Below are 23058 nucleotides of genomic sequence, written 5' to 3'. Positions count from 1 at the left end.
TCACAGGAGAATGGAAAGCTAATGGATGCAATTTTTAAAAAAACACTCCTGCTTGCACTTCAATATTATTGACTAATCAAAGCCTCTGGGAAAAATAAAAACTTAAGTCACATGAAAAATAGTTTTTAAAATTCAATACGCTCTTTGCACCAGAGGAATTTGGGGATGTTCACATGCTGTTTCTGAGGTTCTATTCTAACCTTTGGAGTTGTCCCTTCTTCTTCCTGTGCCTCATTAACTTGAACTTGGTTCACAGACTATGACTCTGAAGTTCCCATTGTTGTCTCTATGCTTTCCATAAATTCTACTAAAGCATTATTTGATACAACTTCAAACTATCAGTGGATGTTTTAATACGTGAATACATAATATATATACTTTACCTAAATACATAGAGAGACCCGAGAATCTGCTCCCTTTTCACGAGGTTACCACTCCTCTTGGTATCCAGCAGCACCTTTACTCTCGGGTAAGGATCCTTGGCATTCTTTACATTTATACAACTCCAGGTTAGGGAATACAGCTCTTTAATGCAATGTCAAATTCTTCATCTTGTGCATGTTTCTTTCTTCTTTCTATTTATTCTGCTCTGGTGTGATAGCTAACATCAGTTCCATCATCACTCGCACATACTATAATCAGTACAATATACCTGAATTTTGTTAAAGATTTGAAAAATACTACAAAACAAAAAGCTCACAAGTGGATTTAATCTGTTCAAAAACTGATTCCAGCAATGGTCAGACTGAGTAGAGCCAAAGGGATGAATCGTTCTTTGTAGTGCAATGTTTTTGGTTTAATTTAGCATTACCACCAGCACTGCTAAAAAAGTGCTTATTCGAGCATGAATCTAGACTCTACGTCAAAAGTGAGGCCTAGATTTTTTGGTTTCACAGTGCAATGAGACAAAGTAATGGCCATGGCAACATGAAGAGTCTATTCCTGTCTCCTGATTGTGTGATTTCCTTCAGTTAGCAAACTGCTTTTCTTGTAACAGATATAGTCACAAGGGTACAGGGGGAGGTGGCATGTTGGCCTGATACTAATCCATTCATGGAAATCTTGAACACCTCCAAAGTGAATAATTCCCATATGCTTCCTCATCCCTGCCCTCTAAAACTCTACTTCATCCAAAGCCCTGCTGCTTTTATCCTACTGCATAAGGACAGCTTATGTATTAATCATGCTCTTTCTGAACACCACTGGTTTCTGTTTCCCCAAATACTTCAAATGTACGATTCTCATCTTAGTGATGAATTCCTGAGATGGCTTTGTCCCACATTTACCTGTTCTTCTCCGGCTTAGATGCCTCACCCACACAACGTGTTCTTCATTGCTCCAATTCTGGCCTTTTGTGCTTCCCGTTTATTCCTCTCAAAACACTGGCAGCCATGCCTTCAGCCATTTAGTCTTACAACCTAAAGCCTCTACACCTCTTTCTTTTTGAAATACCCTTCTTAAAATTGGAGTCTTTGAACATGATTTTAGTTGTCTCTCGTCATTTCTCTAATATTGTCCTTTTTGTTCTGTTTGTTTTTCAATTAAATCTCTGTGCATCTGTGAACATTTTACTACACAAGAGACACTACATAAATGCAAGTTGTTTTCTGTTCTAGTATTGCTTCATCAGGGCCCTGATGCATGGCAGTGGGGTGAAATCCTAATACAAACCCTTTGTAACAACTTTTAAATAAATGTTCCAATTGCTTTTGCCTAATGTTCAGCACTGAAAACTCTCCAAACAAAATCATCTAAAGAACTGATCTCAATGCAAATTCAGCCAAATCCTGAATCCACCAATTGGCAACTTATTTTTCAGAGCAGCAAGAATCTTAAAAGTGACACTTCAACACGAACATTGTTGCTCAAATAGAATTTGAATTTTGCCAATTTTATTCTGGGGAAGGCAAGTTTTTCAGCTCTCGTTGGGGATGTTTATCTATCCATGCAGAAGTATACAGCTCTCAGATCGATTTTTTGCAGACAGGATATTCAAGAACCAAAGTAACCAACATTGAGTGAAGGAAATGAATTCCTCATTTGGAAATCAAGCATGCTTTTTAATTGTGTAGTTACTTCTTTATTTTAAAAAAGGAAACATTTTAAGATCTTCCACCTTCAGTGAGCATTAATGAACGCAAAAATGTTGTCAAGTACAAAAAGTCATAAAAAAATTGAAATTGTTTGATTCAAATGTTTGTTACAGTTAAACTCAAATAAAAACATCCTTATTTGGAGATTTGTCTGCTCCTTCAGCCACCTCAACTTCACTTCTGCACATTCCAACGTCTCTCGATGTGTTTGTACCATCTCGGATGCGTCTTCTCCATTTTGGTCATTTGTAAGCCTGAGAGTCAACAGGAATTTTTGACTTCGCCAGGGATCCTTTGCAGACATTGCTAAAGCACTTTCACTGTCTTGCCATGACCAATATCTGACAGAAACAGTTGCTTCCAGAATCTCAGATCAGGCACACAAACTGTGTCCTCCCCACTGGAGACGGTGTAGCGATCAGCACCTCAACAACGAGTAACTCGACTTGAGAGAAGACACTGCCGTTCAATGGCTTTTGTACGAATGCACCATCAGCGTTCCTTCACTAACACTTTGACGTGCCTGCTACAGGTTGCCCTAGACCCAAATATTCTGGCTGGAACTGTGTTGAGTTGAGCAAAAAACAAAATCTCAATAGCAGACTAAAATAGATAGGCTGCTGCAGAACCCACTGAGTTATTCGTGGGATCACTTCAATTTAACATTGGACTCTTTAACCCAGTTTTTGCCTGTGGGGTACTGCGACTAACGCCACAATGCAGAATGTTCAGATATAGATTTATACTGACGGTGCCTACCACAGTGCACTTCAGATTTTTAATCTGTACTAAGTGGAGAACAGGCTTTTGTTTACAGGGGGAAAATAAAACAAAATTATTTTAACCTTTTTGACCTAAAGCATTGATAGAATGCCCATTTGAAAACATTCTGAAGTGACTTTTCATAGATGTGGTGTAAAACTGGTGGCATACCTAACCAGTCCAATATTTCTTCTTATGCATGTGTGGGTGTATGTAAAGCAGAAAACAGCTCGATCAAGTTGTCTTATAAATGTTATGTCAATGAAGGCCCAGAAATTGATCAAGCCAAATGAATCTCAGGTGAATGGATACTGACCTGAAAACATTGTAGACAGTATTGCAAATAACTTTTGGGTTATGCTCAGACTCAAGTTCTTGATAAGGTCATGTTTCTATTCACTTCCTTGTCAGTGCTCATTTTCTACTTGATTCATTTTTTTCTTGGAATCAACTGTAGAAGTTTGTCAATATCTTCCAACAAGTGTTGATCACAAAGCAATTGCAAAGACTGTAACAAATACTGAACAATACCAGCATGGCATCCAGCACAAGAAACAGAAGTCAAAATTGTCTGGCCCAAATATAGTGTACTTGGAGATCTTTCAAAAAAGTATGCCCAAGATTAATTCCCAAGGAATAAGTTCTTAAATTTTCATGTGTTACAGATGCTTTACTTTTATTCTTCTGAGATATAACATCTGAACTAGTCTTGCTGTTTGCTGTTAAGTCCCAAGTATCTATTCCTTTTCCCCAATAATATCTTAAATATGTAAGTACACACACACCTTATTAAAGGCCTCATCACAAATGGGATCTTTTATCTTAATCTTTTACAAATCAAATTATCAATATCAGCATTATGTTAGCACAAACTTCAGCCATGAATTCATAATTAAATTTGAGGAGGAGGAATACAAATGGGTTAGTAAAAATTACTGCTGACCAACCAAGCTGGCCCTGAAAAATATAGACAATAGTGTTAAATGTCCCCACAATAATTAATTCTATTCTCAAAACTATATTCCTTAAATGTAAAATCAAGATTTCTTCCAAACATTTCAGCTTCTACCTTTCAGCCCCATGTGTACGTGCCAATCTTTATTTCAAACAGATATTTTAAAACACAGTTTGGTCATTTTTGTTTCTCATTTCCCAGTTGGCTGTTTGTGAAAATCAAAGAAAAATCAGGGTAGAGGAGGCAGCTATGACCAGCAGTGTTTGTGCCTGATAGAAAAGTGCTATTTGACCCACTCTACATTCCAGCTCTTGCTCCATAGCTCTGTAGGACAGAGCACTTCAAATATATTTTCATGTATTACTTAAATGTACTGCTGCTTTCTAACTACTTCCCTTTCAGGCAGAGAGTTCCAGACTCTCACCAAGCCATAGTTTGCTTGTCCTGCTAAAAACATTATAACACATCAGTTCGATACATTAGTCTTGTTGTGTATTTGCTAATTCATAATATTGTTGTACTTAATGCTGAGAATACCCAAGAAATAATGTACAACCAACTGCCTATCAAATGTCACCATTCTGATCAGAGATGTCTCTCAGTGAGGCTTTCTTAGAGTCAGCGACAAGTACTCAATTTACATCTTTTCAACCTGTTCATTGTATCCTCAATCTAAGATACCAGGAACTTTTTGGAATTATCGAGCATTTGACAAACAAACTAAATTTTATAAAACAAATTAACCAACGTTGAATGTTCTCATTTTTTGTTTAAAAAACTGCTGTCTGTTGACCTTGCCAAAGAAGCAGTTCCAAATCTCAACTACTGAAGCACACTGTAGAAGGTAAGGAATTTTACAGTGAAATGAGAATTAAAACACAACGTTTGCACAACTGGCTGAAAAAATTCAAGGTTTGTAAAACGAAATAAGGTAAAATCACAGCTGGTTGCACTAAAATCACTGAGCACCAACACAGACAAAAGATTAAACATTCTCATCATCAGTTAATGGAGTCATAAAGTCAGAATATTACAGCATGGAAACAGGCCCTTCAGCCCAACTCATCCACACCCACCAGACCTCCAAATTTGACCTAGTCCCATTTGCCAGCATTTGGCTGATATCCTTCTAAACCCTTCCTATTTATATACCCATCCAGAAGCCTTTTAAATGTTGTAATTGTATCAGTCTCCACCACTTCCTCTGGCAGCTCATTCTATGCACAAACCACCTCTGCGTGAAAAAGTTACCCCTCAGGTCCTTTTTAAATCTTTCCCCTCTCATCTTAAAATTATGCCCTCCAGTTCTGGACTCTCCCAGCTTAGGAAAAAAAAAACCTTGGCTATTAATCCTATCCAGGTCCCTCATGATTTTATAACCCTCTGTAAGATCACCCCTCTACCTCCGATACTTCAGGGAAAAAAAACCCCAGCCTATTCAGGCTCTCCCTGCAGCTCAAATCCTTCAACTCTGGTAACATCCTTGTAAATCTTTCCTGCACCCTCTCAAGTTTGTTGAACCAAGTGTTCCAAGTTATAAAGCCAGTAATTTTCTTTTTAAAGAGATAAATTATTACAACGCCTTTCCCCAGGTAGTGATCTGAAGGCACTTGTGACCACAGGGAGTGGTTGAAGTGTACAGTACAGACATGTTTAAGAGGAAGCTTGGCAAGTATATGAGGGAGTAAGTGAAAGAGGGTTACATTGATAAATTTATAGGAGCAAAGATGGGAGAAGGCTGGACTGTAGCATCAACATTGGCATGGATAGATGGTCTTACATGGCTAGTTTCTGTACCACATATCCTCGAAGGAGATATTGTGGAAAAAAAAAACTCCTAATTATTTCCTTAATTTCAACAATTTTAATAAATACAGCACACATCAATTTAGTCATGTGAAACATTCGTCAAATAAATTGCTTAGTCAAACATTATGGTAATCTCAATTTCAATGCATTGGTACAAAAATAACCAACCAGAATCGCACCTAGCAGGGAAGCTCATTATCACCTGCTATGTTTAAAGCTTCTCACGAATATAAATAGAACCAATATGCATTAAATTCTTAGCTAGCTATTTTAATAAGGACCCTTGTCACATTCCAAGTTTACCAGCTGAACAGTATCTCAAACTGAGTGGTTCAACTTCCAGATATTTGCTTCCTACTAATATCTATTAACAAGTGCCAATGGTTTGTTACCAGGATCTTTTGGTCAAAACACGTTTTGGATATTTTAAGTACAATAACTTACTAAAACACGGAGCGCTAAAGCAAATCGGTCATATCACTTCATATCCTGTGATGTTTGAAGAAACAAAATTAAAATCATGTCGACAATGACTAGTGGCATTGCTTGCATTTAAGGCAGTCCTGAAGGCTCTCTGCTTCTTTCTTGAAGAGGCCTGCACAGTCTCCACCCTCCTTTGTCTGGCTGAACTCGTTCTCACTTTGAACAACTTCGCCTTTAACTCGTCTCATTTTCTCCAAGTCAAAGATGTGGCTATGGGTATCCAAAGGGTCCCAGTTATGCTTGTCTCTTAATGGGTACATGCAACATTCCCTGTTCCAGTCCTACTCAAGTCCCCACACCACAACTCCTTGTCAAATATATTGATGTCGTCTTCAGTGCTGCTTCCAGCTCTTGCCTGGAATTGGAAAATTCATCAGTTTTGCTGCCAATTTCCACCCTTCTTTCAACTTCACCCAGTCCATCTCTAGAATAGTTTAGGTTAGGTGGGCTTCAGATTGGTTTCACAGATCGACGCAACATCGAGGGCTGAAGGGCCCGTACTGCGCTGTAATGTTCCATGTTCTATGACTCTTCCCTTCCTTGACTTCACTACTTCTATTTCTGGGGATTTGCTGTCCACCAACATCCAGGAAAAAAGCCCATCAACTCAGTCATTTTGACCACACCTCCTCACACTCTACTTCCTGCAAGGACTCCATTTCATTCACCCAGTTTCTCTAGCTCTGTCACTTCTGTTCTGATAATGCCACCTTCCAACAGGCTGCCTCCTACATGACCTCCTTTTTCCTAACTCAGGATCCTCCGTCAATGCAATTGATAGAGCCCTCAGCTGTGTCTGGCCCATCTCCCGCAATTCTGCCCTCCGCATTCACCTCCTTCCTGGTACAATGGTGGGGTTATCCTTAACCTCCCTTTCCACCCCTCGAGTCTCCATATGGAAAGAATCACCCTTGACCATTTCCACAACTTCCAGCAGGATGCCACCAACAAACACACCTTCCCCTCCCCTCCAAAATGCCCTGATTCACTCCTCCATGATTTCTAATGCTTCCTGACTCTACTGTGACACTTTCCCATGCAATTGTAGGTGTAACATTTGCCCATTTACCTTCTCCTTCCTCAATGTCCAAAGTCCCAATCACACTTTCCAGGGGAAGCAGACATCTCAAGACCTCTTCAGAGCAACTCCACCACCCGCTAACTCTCCAACCACCCACAAACCAACCTTGTCTTCTTTGTGGCCTGTTTACTTAGTTATTATTAGAGAGAACCCATTCTCTCCCTTTCACACCTTAATTTACTCTTTTTTTTTTTTACTCTTTCACCACTGAATAATCCCTCTGCCTTTTGCATTGGACCTTCACACCACCTGCCCTATTGCTCCTGCTCCATCTTTGTCAAAACTAGTAAAAAACACAATTTTACAGCACTTTTCGGTTCGAAAGGAGAGTCAAACCAGACTCAAAATGCCGATTACGTTTCTCTCTGAAGAGGTGATGCCAAAACTGTTGAGTTTCTCCAGCATTTTCTGTGTTGTTCTAATCTCACAGTAATTTACTTGCTCGGAATCAACTACGGAAATTTCACACGCTTTCGACAAATATGGCAGCATTTGCAGCTCTAAGCCACAACTGCATGGGTTCAAGTCTCACTGCAGAGACATCAGCACAAAATGTAAGCTGGTTCTTGAGGGCATTCCCAAATGAGAGCTGTTCTGTTGTAGGTGCCACCGTTTAACTGAGATTTTAGCATGTAGACAGGTCCTCAGGTTAAGGTGAACGTAAACATTTCCAACGTGTTACTAAGATGATCAGTGGAATTAATCTCAATGTCTAGGTCAATATTTTTCCTCGAATTACCATTACAAAAAGCAGATTACCTGATTATTATTGTATTGCTGTTTGTGGGAGTTTGCTGTGTAGAAATGGGCTTCTACATTTAAAACAGTGACTACACTTGAAGTAGCTTAGTAACTATAACATGCAGTTGGATGGACTGAAGACTATATAAATTACTATCTCTCTTTTTCCTTCTATTTTTTCACAGAAGAAAAACATCCAAGTGCAAGATATTTGAACAATACCTCAGAAAGGACCTCTCACAAGGAAGAGAACAATTGCACTGGGGTAAGGAGTAGCTCACCAAAATGTAACCAGCATCTTGACCAGTGGCCATTCTTTATTACTTGCAAAATGAGAGACAGGACACTAAAAAAACTGTTGCTCCTAAATTCCCTCGTGCAGCAGGGAAACTGAGAACTAATGGTGTATTTTTAACAAAACTTCTTAAAAAAGCCTTGGAAATTACATTGAAAATTACAATACCCTTGATGAGGGGGTTGAGGCACCATATAAGTATATAAAGAATGAAATTAATGGGACGTCACTTCCTTTTTCTCCCAAGTGCTAATCAGTTTGGACAATGCAAAATGCAAATCTTCAATTTAAATCCTTACTATCCACTAGTTTTCCATCAATTTTCATAGTTGATGAGATTTGGAGCAGAATGAAAGTAACTGAATTACAGCTGTCTTGACAGAAGACGACAGAAGGTGGTGGTGGTGGAGATAACAAGATGTAGAGCTGGATGAACACAGCAGGCCAAGCAGCATCAGAGGAGCAGGAAGGCTGACGTTTTGGGCCTAGACCCTTCTTCATTTTTCAGATTGGAGGTCTACGACCAGCAGTGTTCCACAGGGTTTTGTATTGGGTCCACTTTTGTTTGTCATTTATATAAACTATTGTATGAGAATATAGGAGGTATGGTTAGTAAGTTTGTGGATGACACCAAAGTTGGTGGCATAGTGGACAGTGAAGTCGGTCATTTAAGATTACAAAGATATACTGATTAATTGGATCAATGGGCTTTTACAGATGCACCACAGAAAGCATTCTAACCTGGTGCATAATGGCCTGGTACAGCAACTGCTTTGCCCAGGACCATAAGAAAATACAGAAGGTTGTGTGCACAACCCAGACCATTACACAAGTCAACGTCCCATCCATAGGCTCCATTTGCACTTCTCATTGCTGTGGGAAGGCTGCCAACATCATCAAAGACCCCTCCCATCCCGGTACTGCTCTCTTCCAAACTCTTCTGTAAGGCACAAGTTACAGAAGCCTGACCACACGTATCAACAGGCACGAGAACAGCTTCTTTCCTGCCATTATTAGACAGCTGTATGGGCTAACTTCAAACAATGTTGATCTTGTTAATGTTGATCCTGCTTCGCGCACCTCTTGTGCAGTGTAACCTGGATGCCTCACTCTGCCCAAGCACCCTATGATCTGTATGTCCTTGTTTGCTATGATCTGCCTGCACTGCTTGCAAAACAAAGCTTTTCACTGCACTTAGGTACATGTGACTACAATAAATCAAATCAAATTAGGAGTGGCAGATGGAGTTTAATTTGGATAAATGCGAAATATTACATTTTGTAAAACATAAAGGGCAAGACTTGTACAATTAATGGTAGGGCCCTGGGTAGTATTGGAGAACAGAGAGACCTAGGGATTCAGGTACAAAATTCTTTGAAATTTGCATCACAGGTAAACAGGATGGTTAAGAAGGCATTTAGCACGTTTGCCTTCATTGCTCAGAGCTTTGAGTACGGGCGTTGGGACGTCATGTTGGGGTTGTACAGGACATTGGCGAGGCCGCTTCTGGAATACAGTGTGCAGTCCTGGTCACCTTGTTATTCAGAAAATATTTACCATGATGTTCCAGGAATGGCGGGTTTGAGTTATAAAAATAGGCTGGTAGGTTGGGACTTTTTTTAAATTGGAGTGTAGGAGGTTGAGGGGTGACCATATAGAGGTTTATAAAATCATGAGGGGCATAGATAAGGTGAATAGCTTTTTCCCCAGGGTGGAGGAGTTCAAAACTAGGAGGCATATTTTTAAGGTGAGAGGGGAACAATTCAAAAAGGACATGAGGGGCAACTTTTTTTTAAACATGGAGAGTGGTTAGTGTGTGGAATGAACTTCCAGAGGAAGTGGTGGATGCAGGGACAGTTCCAATGTTTAAAAAACATTGGCATAAGTACATGAATAAGAAATCTCTGGAGGTGACTAGATTTAACACTTGGGGGGAACGGGTTCAAAGGTTATGGGGAGAAAGCAGGATTAGGCTAATGAGTTGGACAACCAGCCATGATCATGAAGAATGTCGGAGCAAGCTGGAAGGGCCGAAAGGCACCCCCACCCCTTCTATCTTCGAGATTTCTATGATATGGGCCAATGGGCCAAATGTAGGCAAATGGGACTGGTTCAGTTTGGGAACACGGTGGGCATGGACTAGTTGGACCGAAGGGTCTGTTTTATGCTGAGGCACTCTGTGCCTCCATAACTCAAATTTAGATTATTGCTCTGAGCTGATCAGTGTAGCGTACTAAGTACAGTGAAGTTATTCAGTTTATATGAAACCAAAGAGACATTTTGTAATGATCACACTAGTGAGATAATTATGGGTTAATCACCATATCACATATGCCTAACACATGTCTCACAGTCTGGACAGTTGCACATGTCATATAAACTCAAACACAGCTGACACTATCCTCAGGAAGTTTCCACGTTTCAAGAGAGCCAAGGAGGTGTACCTCTGATTTACAATTTTAGACTCTGCGGCAGGCAATTAGCACAAAAAGTAATCTGCAACATAGGCAAGGGCTAATCAGCTCAACACCAGTAATTCGGCTCCTCACAAACAACTGTGCTCTCCTCTTCATCTAATCCTACAAGCGTATATCGCTTTATACTTCTGTCTTATTCAGTCACCTTGCCTCATCTTGAAATTAATCCCAACTGCGCCCAAACACCAAATTTAAACACTGCAGATGCTCAAAGCCTGAAAAAAAAAGTGCTGGAATACCTCAGATCAGGTAGCATTTGTGGGAAGGAACAACGTAAATGTTTTAGCATTTTTGTTTCCTCTCTCGCCACCCCCACCCCCTCAGCGTTGTGTTGTAGCAATTTCAAAATTCTGACCGCTTTTTGGACAAAGAATTTTCTGCAAAATGCCCTATATTGAACAACTGGTAACCATTCTGTACGAATGGCCTCTCATTGTGGTCTCCCATACAAGCGGAAATTTTTTGTTGATATCTGTCTTATCGAGTCCTTTTGAAATTTAATGTATTCCATCAGGTTAACACGGAGCTTTCATTTTCTCAAGCAGAGAGCCCCAGCTTTTTCTCCCTTGCATCTTATTCTCAGCTCCAGATCATCCTTGCAAACCTTGGTTGCACTTTCTCTAATGTTTCCGTGTTCTTTTGATAGAAGGTAAATGCAAACTGCACAGCACAAGAAGCCCAGTCTAGACAAGGTTCATTTTAAGTTTTGCCTAATCTTTTCTCTTTTAAAATCTCTCCAATAATGATCTCCAATGCATGGATTGATTTTGGATGATTTTTCAACTCAGCACTTCTAAATGCAGTCTGTGTGTCCAAACCTTTGATCTCTTTGACTTATTTTAAGTCCATCTCAATTATGTATTTTCTGAACAGTTAAGCAGTTACAAAAATTGGGGGTGGATTGTAATAAAAGATTGTTATAAATATTTTTGATAGATAGAGAAAGAGGCAGAATTCCACAACACTCTAACATGACATTGTCAAATCTAGCTAAAGGGAATTAAACTTAAAAGCAAAAGACGCAATACTAAAATAGCAACATAAATTAACATTTTTTTTTTCCTGATGTTACTTGAGAGATAAATTTTAAGTGTTGGCTTGGACACCAGGAGAACACTCCTTGTTCTTTTGCAAGCTGTGCTCTGAAATCTTTCACACTTGAATATCAGATACAGCTTTACCTGAAAGAGGGTAGAATCAGCAATCCAAGTCATTGAGAGGAATAGCCTTGGGAAGTGGAGGAAGGAAACAGACTGCAAAAATACTCAGGAAGAACATGATTATATTTGGTGGAATCAGTTGTTTCAAAAATTCCATTATGTTTCATTATTTATAAGTGCTGCTACCGCATTGGATGTAATTGGAATTCTCCTGATGTATGGACACTTCTATGCAAGTGTGGTTGGAACTTGCATTAAAAATCCATGCCTTTCATATATATTTCTCATGTGTAGTGTTTTGACAAGTGCAACATACATTCTGTTGACTTGAATCCAACATATTCATTTGTAACAGCAGAGGGAGGGAATCTGTTCACGTCTCCAAAAGCAATCTGGCTATTTTATCTTCCAAGAACTTCACAACTCTCTTTTTTGAGAAATCATGGATTGTAGCTCCTGCTTTCAGCATATAAATCAAACTGGATAAGTTTAGAAAAATATGTAATCAGTAGACCACATGACATTTATTTTAAACTGGTTACGACAACATATTGGAATACATTCCAAGAGGTGGGACACAGTTTGCTCCAAGAACTTTAGGTCACTGCCCAAATTCAAACAATATACTAACTTCTGTATCATTTGCAGCATGGTTGCAAAGGACTTAAATCAGCAGTATAAAACCAAACCAGATCTTCCCTGTGTGAGTTCATCCAAAGCAATAACATGAAAATGGGACATATGGCAAACCCATGTAAACAAAGTAACTGGTCTCCAGAATTTACTCCTTGGACAAAACATAAAATTATTAAGCATAATAAAATCTAAACATACAAAAACTAGAGGTCAGCAATGACTGCTGCAAGGTTTGAAAACTCAGTGGATGATTTCAAACAAAGAGGAAAAGGACGCATACAAAAATTTTTGTTTTCAAAATATAGTACATCTGAAAATTCACCTATAATAATTAAATGTACAGATTTGTAAAAGAAAGCAGCTTAGGTTTTGAGATGGAATGCCACAAGAACACATAATTGAAACGTCAGTTATTAAGCATTCGCACTAAACACATCTGGATTGCTCAAGACAAGCAGAGACTTTGTACTCAACAGTTATAAAACAACTCCCGAGAAAATGACTTTCACATCTCACTCCACTGTGAAGTTATTTGCAGTTCACTAAAGTATGCTAAATTTTTACATTGAAATAGCAATACTGACTCAAGAAACAACTTTCATATTGCAATTTCTGCAACTGCACTATTTTTAAGAAAAATAGTTCTCAACTATTCACAGTTAGAGGAGTGGGATTGTATTAATGTGCAAGTGCTCAAAATAATACTTTCTTCCTAGTTACAATTATTTCTCAACTTGTGAAAATAGGTTAATGTCTGAAAGGAAAGTCATTTTGTTGCTCTATTTACATGAATAATGACTAGATTTAAACAGCGAATATTTGCACATGTTTCTTGCTAACTGACAATTAAAAGTTCATTTTTGGAGAACTCAACCATCAATTCATTTGACTGAGAAATAAAGGACAATTGATAAAACTTCAAGTGCTTCAGTACTTTTCAGCAAGCAGCAGATACAATATTTGAGGAAAGCTGCATTATTTTTGGAAAAACACCTTTTTATTTCAGTCGACTCAGATAATTTTAATATAGCATAGTTTTATTAAAACTGTGATCAAATTTTCAAAGTTCTGCTTTAAGCCGGAATAATTTTAAATGAATCACAAACACCATCATTGTTTGCTGACACAGAATAGCTTTACCAAAACAAAAACATTGCATAAGTATGCATAAATGAACAAAATGTTGAAATCAAGTATGACAGATTCTAAACAAAACACAGTTACTGTTAAAAAACAAAAGAAATGTAACTGAATGCGCAGGAAAGAAATATTTATAGGATTCATGCTTTACATGCTGATGTAAATTTTAGACTTGAGTTATTCTTTCTGGAGTGATTTCAAACAGTCACATTTTTGTTGGTTCTAAAATTTAGGCATACTAAAAGGTAATGTGTGTTTTTGTGAAGTGTACTCGAACAATTTGAAAACTTGCAAATAACACCAAGCTAGATGGTATAGTTAATACTCTGAAGGACTGCAACATATTGGAAAAAGAGAAGAAAGCATATGGTCCCTTGCGCCTGCTCTACCACTCAATAAGATCATGGCTAATCATCTGCGTCAATGCTACCTATCCACCCATCTTTCGTATCCCTCAATTCTCCCACAGTCTAATTATCTCACAAGCGAGAACAGATAAAAGGATATGACCAAAGCATACATTTCAGCCCAATTATGGTGGGAGAAGATTTGTGTGTGCAGCTTGGATCAGATGGGCCAAGTGGCCTGTTTCTATGTTTTACATTTTACGTAAATTTTTTTTTACTATTAATGAAACAGTGATAAAGAAGCTGACTCCGTTGACACAGTTTGCCTCAGCACTCAAATTTACCACTGTTAAGTGAATTGTACTAAACAAATGAACTAGTAAAGTTTCCATACCTGTAATACTTCTGGAATATTTGATGATGTGTCCTACTTTTCCTTTTCCTAAATCATGCAAACACTGTTAAAGTGTTAAAAAAAACCTTGGCTCTCGCACACCGTATACTCGAAAATAAGTTATTAATGTAACAGGTGCCACTCAACACATTTTACTAATGTAATTATTGGGAAATTTTGAAGTCCATTATAAAGGATGTAATGTAATATCAGAATATATCATATCATCAAGCAGAGCAGCATGGCTTCATGAACAGGAAAGCATGCCTGACAAATTCATTCAAATTCTTTGAGGAGCTAACAAGCAGGATAGGTAAAGAGGAAGTAATGGATGTAACACATTTGGATTTTCAGAAGGCGTTTGATAAAGTACCATACATTAGCTACTTAATAAGAGAAGTGCCTGTGGTGTTGGAAGTATACATTAGCATGAAGATAGGATTGACTAACGAACAGAAGACAGAGACTGGGATAAGGGCATATTTTCAGGATGGCAACCTGTAACTAATGATGTGCCACGAGGATCAGTGCTCGGGCCACAAAATATACAATATATATTAATGACTTGGACGAGGAATGTGAATGTACTGTAGTCACATTTGCGGATGACACAAAAATAGGGACAGCAGGTGGTGAGGATGACACAGACAGTCGACACAGGGATTTAGACAGGTTAAGTTAGTGGCCAACAAGTTAGCAGATGGAATATAATGCAGGAAAATGTGATGCTATGCACTTCGGCAGGAAGAATAGAAGAGCTGAATATTATTTAAATTGCAACAGACTGCAGAGGCATTCGGCAGTCTTCATCCATGAATCACAAGGATGCAATTTCATTGCGCAAGAGGGAAAGCAAATGGAATTTTGCCTTTCATTTCAAAGGGAAGGGACTATATATGGTGGGAGGCTTTGCTAAAATGGCTCCTGTAATCTCTTCTAGCAATGTACGAGCCAGACAGCAGCTGGAATACTATGAACGGTTCGGGGTCCCAGATATACTGGTGTTGGAGGCAGTCCAGAGAAGATTTACTGGGCTGTTATCAGGTATGAAGGGGTTGTCTTACGAGCAGAGGTTGATATATTGGTCCAGAACTTATTGCAATATGGAAAAACGAGAGGCAGACTTACTGAAACGTCTAACATTCTTGGAGGATTTAAAAGGGTAGATCTGGATAGGTCATTTCCCCTTGTGGGAGGGTCTAGGACCAGAGGGTATAACCTCAGAATAAGACACCACACATTTAGGACAGAGAGGAGGAAGAATTTCATCTCTCAGACAATAGTAAATTGGTTGTATTCTTTAATATGGAAGGCTGTTGAAGCTGGATCATTAAGTATATTCAAGGCTGCGATAGATAGACATTTAATCAGTAAGGGAATCAAAAGTTACAAGGAAAAAGATACAAAAGTGGTATTAAGAATTATCAGAGCAACCATGATTTTATTGAATGATAGAGCAGATCTGACTGGCTGAATGGCCTACTTCAGCTCCTACATCTTACAATCTGTGTTTTAATGTAAAACAAACACACATTCTTGAAAGTGGGCCTTAATCCATGATCGCTAGGAGTTTTCAGCATTATCTTTGCACCACTGACCCAAACAGCAAAACCCATCAAAGATTACTTGCATTTGATAGCACAGCAGTTATAGTACAGGATAAGTCATCCAAAATCTACAGAGATAAAGTTAAATCACACTATACAGTTCAAGAATATAGTTTAATCTAATTTAGTAAATCTGGAATGAACATTTTCAGTACTGGTGCCCAAGCCACAAGACTACCACTACAAAAAATATACCTGGAGTCAGTTAAGCCTTTCCTTGTTACCTTGTCCATTCTATATGTGACTGCAAACTCATGGCAATCTGGCAACTCTTAACTACCATCTGAAATAGCTTACCAAAACTACCTTCAAACACAATAATATCACCCAGCTTCAACCAACAATGCCAGATGTGTGGGAAAATGTGGCACCAAGTTAGTTAAGTTAGAATAGAAGGGTAAATTTGTGATTTAAAAAAAAGTAGAATGCTACAACTACAACTATGTTATGGACATACCAAAATATCATGAAGTTCTGCAGTCCTGCAACAGCCAATCACAAATTATGGTAGGGATCGTTAACAACTAACTGGAGGTGTCAGCTCCATGGAAAGTCATACTCTCTATCATGGAGGTGCCCAGCACAACTACAAGAGACAAAGTTGAAACACTCAACCACCTTCAGCCAAAAGTGCTAAGTATATGTCATTTCTCAGTCACATTCTGGAGATGTCTCCCCAAAATCTCCAATGCTTGTCTTTGACCAGTTCTACGCACTTCCTAAGAAAACATTGACTGTGCACATTGGATACAGCCAAAAGCTATCAACTCTGTTTTACTACTGAAAATGTACAGTCTAATATCAACATCCTGGGAGTTACTGTTGACTAGAAACTCAACTGGACAGGTTAAATAATTCTAGTGGCTACAAAGGCAGGTCAGAGGCTTGGAATCCTGCAGCGAGTAACTTACCTCCTGATGCCTAAAGCCAGTCCACCATCTACAAGGCACAAATCAGGAGTGTGATGGAATACTCCCCACATGCCTGCATAGGTGTAGCTCCAACAACACTCAACATGACACCATGCAAGACAAAGCAGCCCACTTGATTAGCATTACATGCACAAACATCCACTCCCTCCACCACTGACGCTCAGTTGCAGCAGTGTTTACTAGCTACAAGATGCACTGCTGAAAGTCACTTAATTTCCTTCGGAAGCATCTTCCAAACCCATGATCACTGCCATCTAGAAGGACAGGGTCAGCAGATACAAGGGAACATCACCACCTACGAGTTCCCCTCCAAGGCACTCATCACCATGACTTGGAAATATATTGCTGTTCCTTTACTACTGCTGAATCAAAATGCTGAAATACTCTCCCCCAATGGCATTGTGGGTGTACTTACAACTGACCACAGCAGTTCAAGAAGGCAGTTCACCACCACCTTCTCAACAGCAACAAGGGACCTGGCTAAAATAGCAACCATCAAGTCCCATGAATGAACATAACAAAGTACTCCAGAACTATTTGGATCGCAAGCCAAGTTTTTCCAGTACATTTACAAATCTTACACCAACCCAAAGTGGAAAACTAACAGATGTACCCATTCACGAATGGCCAGATGAATCCACTTCAATTAGCTATCATTCTATCAGCTAACTCGCAAAAATATTTTCAGATCAACCTGTTCAGGGATGTTATTACACACTTCCAGAGCTGGTGGGGCTTGTACCCAGGCCTCCTGGCTCAAAGGTAGGGACAACACTCATGTGCCACAAGAACCCTTGAACTCTCAATCTTCAGTCAAGTGATTAAAACTGACAATGTTATTAATAAACAATTTATCAATCAATAACTTGCTAATGGTCAGTTTGGAATATACCAAAAACACAATTTATCGCAGCCTCGATTCAAACATGCGTAAGAGATTAACTCAAGACTCAAAGTGATAGCCATTGCCCTTGATCCAAGGCAGAATTTGGCTGACTGTCACATTAAGGACCCCTAGAGAAATTAAAATCAACTGAGATAGAGAAGTTGGGGTGCAGGATGTTTAATCTCAACTGGTTGAAGTCATAACCAGCATAAAGGAAGGTGGGTGCGGTTGTTGAAACCCAATCATTACAGTCCCAGGATATGGCTGGAGTTTCTCCAGGACTGTGCCTCAGACCCAACCATCTTCAGCTACTTCAATTATGTCGTCTGAATCAAAAGTCAGAAATGGGAGTGTGAACTGATGATTGAAGAGTGTTCAGTTCCATTTTGCTGCTCATCAGATATTGAAGCAGCCTGTACCTGCGTGTGACAAGATCAGAGCATTTCAGATTGGGCTGATAGGCAGATGTAACATTTGTCTTGCATGTGCCACGCAGTGATTACTTTCAACAAGAGAGTGTTGAACTTCTACTGACATTACACAACATGACTACGGCCAAGTTCTTCTTCAGCAATATCCACTAAGGATCCAAAATGTTGACCAGACCGGCCACATAAATGCTGTGGTTAGATCAAGCCAAAAGAGACAGGGTGCTCTGCACTGAGTGACTCCAGTTTGGACTACAGAACTCCCAAAACGTTTGCACTACCTACAAGGCAATTACTTGGATAAGTGGACCTCCAACAAAACTCAAGATCATTCATATGCATTCAAGACAAACTAGCCAGCTTGATCCACATCTTTTCCACAATCTCAAACTTTAGGTCTATCAAGCATCACAACATTTATATGATACACTACAACTTCTTTGACAGCGCTCTTCCCACACCACCTCCCCCAACCAACCAACTTCATCTAAACCTACAGGTACGTAGGTGGCAGGTACACAGAAATATTATCACCATTGCATGTTTCTTTCATACCCCATCTGGATTTGAAATATAATAAGTCAAAATATTGAAACTCCCCAATTCAAAAGCACTCAGTTACTTGTAGGACGTGGATTGCAAGAAGTCAGGAAATAAACTTGCTGCTGCTTTCTCATATGCAATTAGGGATGGACAATAAATGTGGCCTTGCCAGCAATATCCACATCCCCTGAGTGACTCATAAAAATGCTCCACTTTAGAGTCATTCGTCTTTCTTTAATATCACACAGTCCATTGCTCACAATGCTATGAGTTAACTATCGATTTTCTGTACAGCCTTTGATATGGAAAATTTTATTTTTTGAAGTCCCCAAAGACACTGTTCCTTCACAGTATTTTGTTCAAAAACAAACTTTCATGGCTGTATCCCAATTCATTCTTCATTCTTCTATATTCGTTCTATTGTCCCACATCAAGCATCATTCCCACATCTGTCATGAATAAAGTGGTGTCTAAGACATCTGCTTTCATTTCCTAATCACTGCTATAAAGGTCCAAAACTATAATGCTGCATGTCTTGTAATGGAGCCTGTTCCAAATACCTCTCATCCAACCTGGAGATGTTTATCAGAAAATACTGTGTCCAAGGGGCGATCAGATTTTTTGTCTTTGGCCATAATCCACTCTCTGGTTCAACTTCTCCTGAATACATTTCAAACCAAAGTACTGTGAATATCAATACACTTCTGAACTCTCTTTTCCCTCGCAAGCTGCAAATCTGTCAATCTGCAAGCCTGTCCTTTTGCCCATTTATTCACATGATTTGGAAATCAAAATTCACTCACTCTCATTTTAACACATTTCCCCCTTGGACAAGAAAAAAACGTAGCTTTTTGCCAGCATCTGTCTTTTACGTCTTCACTTTTCAAATTTTCCGACCAGGTTTGAAAAAGCACTAATCCTTGGTTCACAGTCTCTCCTACTTTATTCTTGATCAGGCTGGTATCCTACATCGGTATCACGGCCTTGAATCTTTATGTGTCAATATGAAGAAAAGACAGAAACACAACAATGAGGAGCAAATGCAGGCCATTCAGCTCCTTGAGGCAGTTTCTCCATTCAATATGATCATGGCTGATCCTCTAGCTCTACACCTTATTCCAGCTTTTCTTCCATACATGTTGATGACTTTAATGTCTAAAAATGCATCAAATGTCTTGAATATAACCGGTGACACGGCCTCTACAGGCTTCTGTGGTAGTCAATTCAGGTTGACAACACTTCAAGGGAAGAAACATCTCACCTCGATCCTAAATGGCCTACTCTATATCCTGAGACTTAGATTTCTGGTCCCTAACTCCTCAACCAAGGGAAGCCTCCATTCCACATCTAGACTGTCCCGCCTGGTTAGAATTTATGCCTTTCAATTAAATCCCTTCTTATCCTTCTAAACTCTAGTGAATAATGGCCCAGTCAAACAAATCTCTCCTCATTGCACAGTACCTGGTATCAGCCTCGTGAACCCAAGCTGCAGTTGAATTAGCTTTATTGTCACATCTACTCAAATGAGTACAATGAAAAGTTTACAAGTCACCCCACTACGGTACCATCTTAGGTAAAGGATCTTAGGATCAAAGAGTAAAGTCTTAGGATCAAAAATCGGAAAATAAAGAAATAACAAGTCCAGCATTACAGATCATAGGAATAAATTAGAAAAATAAAGAAATAAAATGTTCAGAATAACTGTCTTTCCATCCCAGTCTACGCCAGCACCTAGCCTCCAGTAACTGAAAGAGAGACCTTCACCACTTTGCCACCGCTTGCGCAGACCCACCAATGTCTGAGCTGCCACTTTGCCAATAACCAGAAGTTCCTGCCCTGGGCCTACCATGACTACAACCAGGAGTCTCTGGCTTTGCTGCTACTGCTGCCACACCAGCACCAGGAGTGCCCGTTGTAAGCCCATTGCAACCAGGAGTCTCTGGCTCCACTGCCAGGCCAGGCTGCCGCACCATGAGTCCTATTTCCTCTAATGCCAACTGCATCTTTTCTTAGGGAGGGAGAACACACTGCAATACAATACACCAGGTGTGTTCTCATCAAGGCCCTGCATAACTGCAAAAACATCCCGACTTTGAAACTCAAAACCTCTCACAAGGCCAACAGACAGGTCAGAAATCCTGTGTGTGTAAACCTCAGGACCAACTAGTTTTCAGATAAAGGATATTTTTGTTTTTTGATTCTACTATAGTCTACTTGGGCCCTTTTAAAAATAACTTCATTTAACCTGAATGAACCAAAAAGCAAAGCTTTCTTTCCCCAAAAGGACCCAAACGGATCCGAATAGAATGACAGATATGCTGAGTTTGGCCCTTTTGGTGGGCCTGTTTTTAGGTCTTTTTGCGTTTTGGATGTAGGGGTAAACAATACCAGACCTGCACATTTGCCTTCCTCATCACTTACTACACTTGCCTGTTTACTTTCACTGTGTAGTGAACAAGGACATTCACATTCCTTTGTACATCCACATTTCCCAATATCATCACCATTTAAATCAGAGTCTGCCTTTATGTTTCTCACACCCAAATGTAGAAAGTCACATTTATCCACATTATACTGCATCGCCATGTGTTGGCCCACACACTCAACTTGTCGGGACCGCATTGAAGTCTCCAGTAACTCGCTATGAAACTCTCATCAGAAGTGACAAGCTGAACTTCGGATCAAAAGTTCTTCAAAGAAACAGCCAACTAGCAGATTTTAAAACATTGGTCTGAGGAACGCTATCTACCTTTCTTATCTTTAATCGATGACAGAACTTTAGATGAACTCATCAGAACAAGAGAAAATAACCAGGAGAGGGTGAAAGACGCATAACTCTCTAGATCATGGCCATATGTACAACTCCAACTAAAATCATTTTCTCTCCATGCCACAGTGCTATATTTAGACCTGATTGGTTTTGTCTCGAACAAAGCGGATTAGGAATACATCTGTGCCTTAGGTTCCTGTCAGTCACTTATCAGAGCAAACTGTTTCTTCATTACTGCCTCTCAGTCTCTGGATTAATAACCAGTGAAGATGTTTCACGAGATTTCCGTTTATTCGCAGTGGAATTCAACTGTAGAGCACGATAACGGAGGACGTTCCTTCCAACACTGAAGACGCTACTGAGATCAATCGTTTGAAAACAATGCGACATGGCTACACACGTCAGAAGATTAATTTCATCTCGCTTTATAAAGCAGTTAAGCACCGTACCAACATTACAATCTGTCAATGTCACTGCTGTCTTTGTATAACTTAAGTCAGGTACTGGATAAAGGAACAGGACCCACCTCCCATTTTAACCAACATAGCTGGATTGCCCCGCTACCATCCAGCTTCGGAAATATTTGTCGACAGCCCGCACTATTACGTTCATTTGAACAGAATTACTGAACAATAAAATGCTTTTTAAATATTCTCACTTTTAACATCAAAATCTTCTCGACTTTCACACATGGCTTTTAAAAGAATCATGTTATTTGTCTGTGTTCGACAGATTTGAAAACAGCTGAGACCATCAAACAATGTAGGTCACTTCACTGGAGATATTTAAAAGGCACAAGTTGAACTATTTGCCATGCATCTGAAGTTTCTTTCATTTTTCCGAATAGCTTCTGCTGAGATTTAAACCCATCCCAATCCAGAACAGCAGAGCAACGATTGAAAATATACAGTTCCCCATCACGCTGATGCTCCAAGCGGCCCGTTCGAATTCAATGCTACAGGATTTCTCTGTTTAACATTAAAAGGGAGACGGGTCCTTGAAATTGACAACAATTTTAAACCACTTCCAGCCCTAAATAAAACATCCCTCGGGCTGACCGCCCGGCAGCGACCCGATTCACCTAATATGGCCTAATAATAGAGAAAAAGGCTTAAAATTACACCAGCAAAAAGAAACATACAACCTGCACCGGAATGATCAGCTCCAAAACCAGTGCAACCGTAAGCGCAGACAGAAGACAACCCCCTGGACCCCTCGAAATACCTCGTGCCCGCAGTTAGCCGCCCCTTTTGGCTGCAGCTTCGACATAAAACCTGGGCAAGACTTCCAAGGCTCCGGCTGCTCCCATCTCCAGCGCCGCTTGACTGCTCTGCAACGGCAGATCCGGGCTCCGTGTTCCGCCGATTCCTTCGCCAGCTTTTCACAGGAGCCTGCGCACATCGCGCACAGGACTGACCTGTTCACCTACAAGCTGGTCTCTTGGAAAATACACACTCTGATCTAAATGCATCACATCCACAGCTCAGCTTAACCCTTTAGAACAGAACGGTGAACAACA

At 39.7% G+C, this 23058-nt stretch overlaps 1 protein-coding gene across 1 annotated transcript in view; it reads right to left on the bottom strand.

The window, feature by feature from the left end:
- Positions 1-22855, bottom strand: part of znf385b (zinc finger protein 385B) — a 338099-nt gene extending 315244 nt beyond the window's left edge. Inside the window, exon 1 of the mRNA XM_048599027.1 lies at positions 22764-22855. The gene's annotated coding sequence lies outside the window, so the exon portion shown is untranslated. The remainder of the gene's footprint in view (positions 1-22763) is intronic.
- Positions 22856-23058: the final 203 nt, after the last annotated feature.

Source organism: Rhincodon typus, chromosome 7 (assembly GCF_021869965.1).
Source record: "Rhincodon typus isolate 14 chromosome 7, sRhiTyp1.1, whole genome shotgun sequence".
Lineage (NCBI taxonomy): Eukaryota > Metazoa > Chordata > Chondrichthyes > Orectolobiformes > Rhincodontidae > Rhincodon > Rhincodon typus.
Note: the sequence above shows the minus strand (reverse complement) of the source record. Positions and strands in the feature narration are given on the sequence as shown.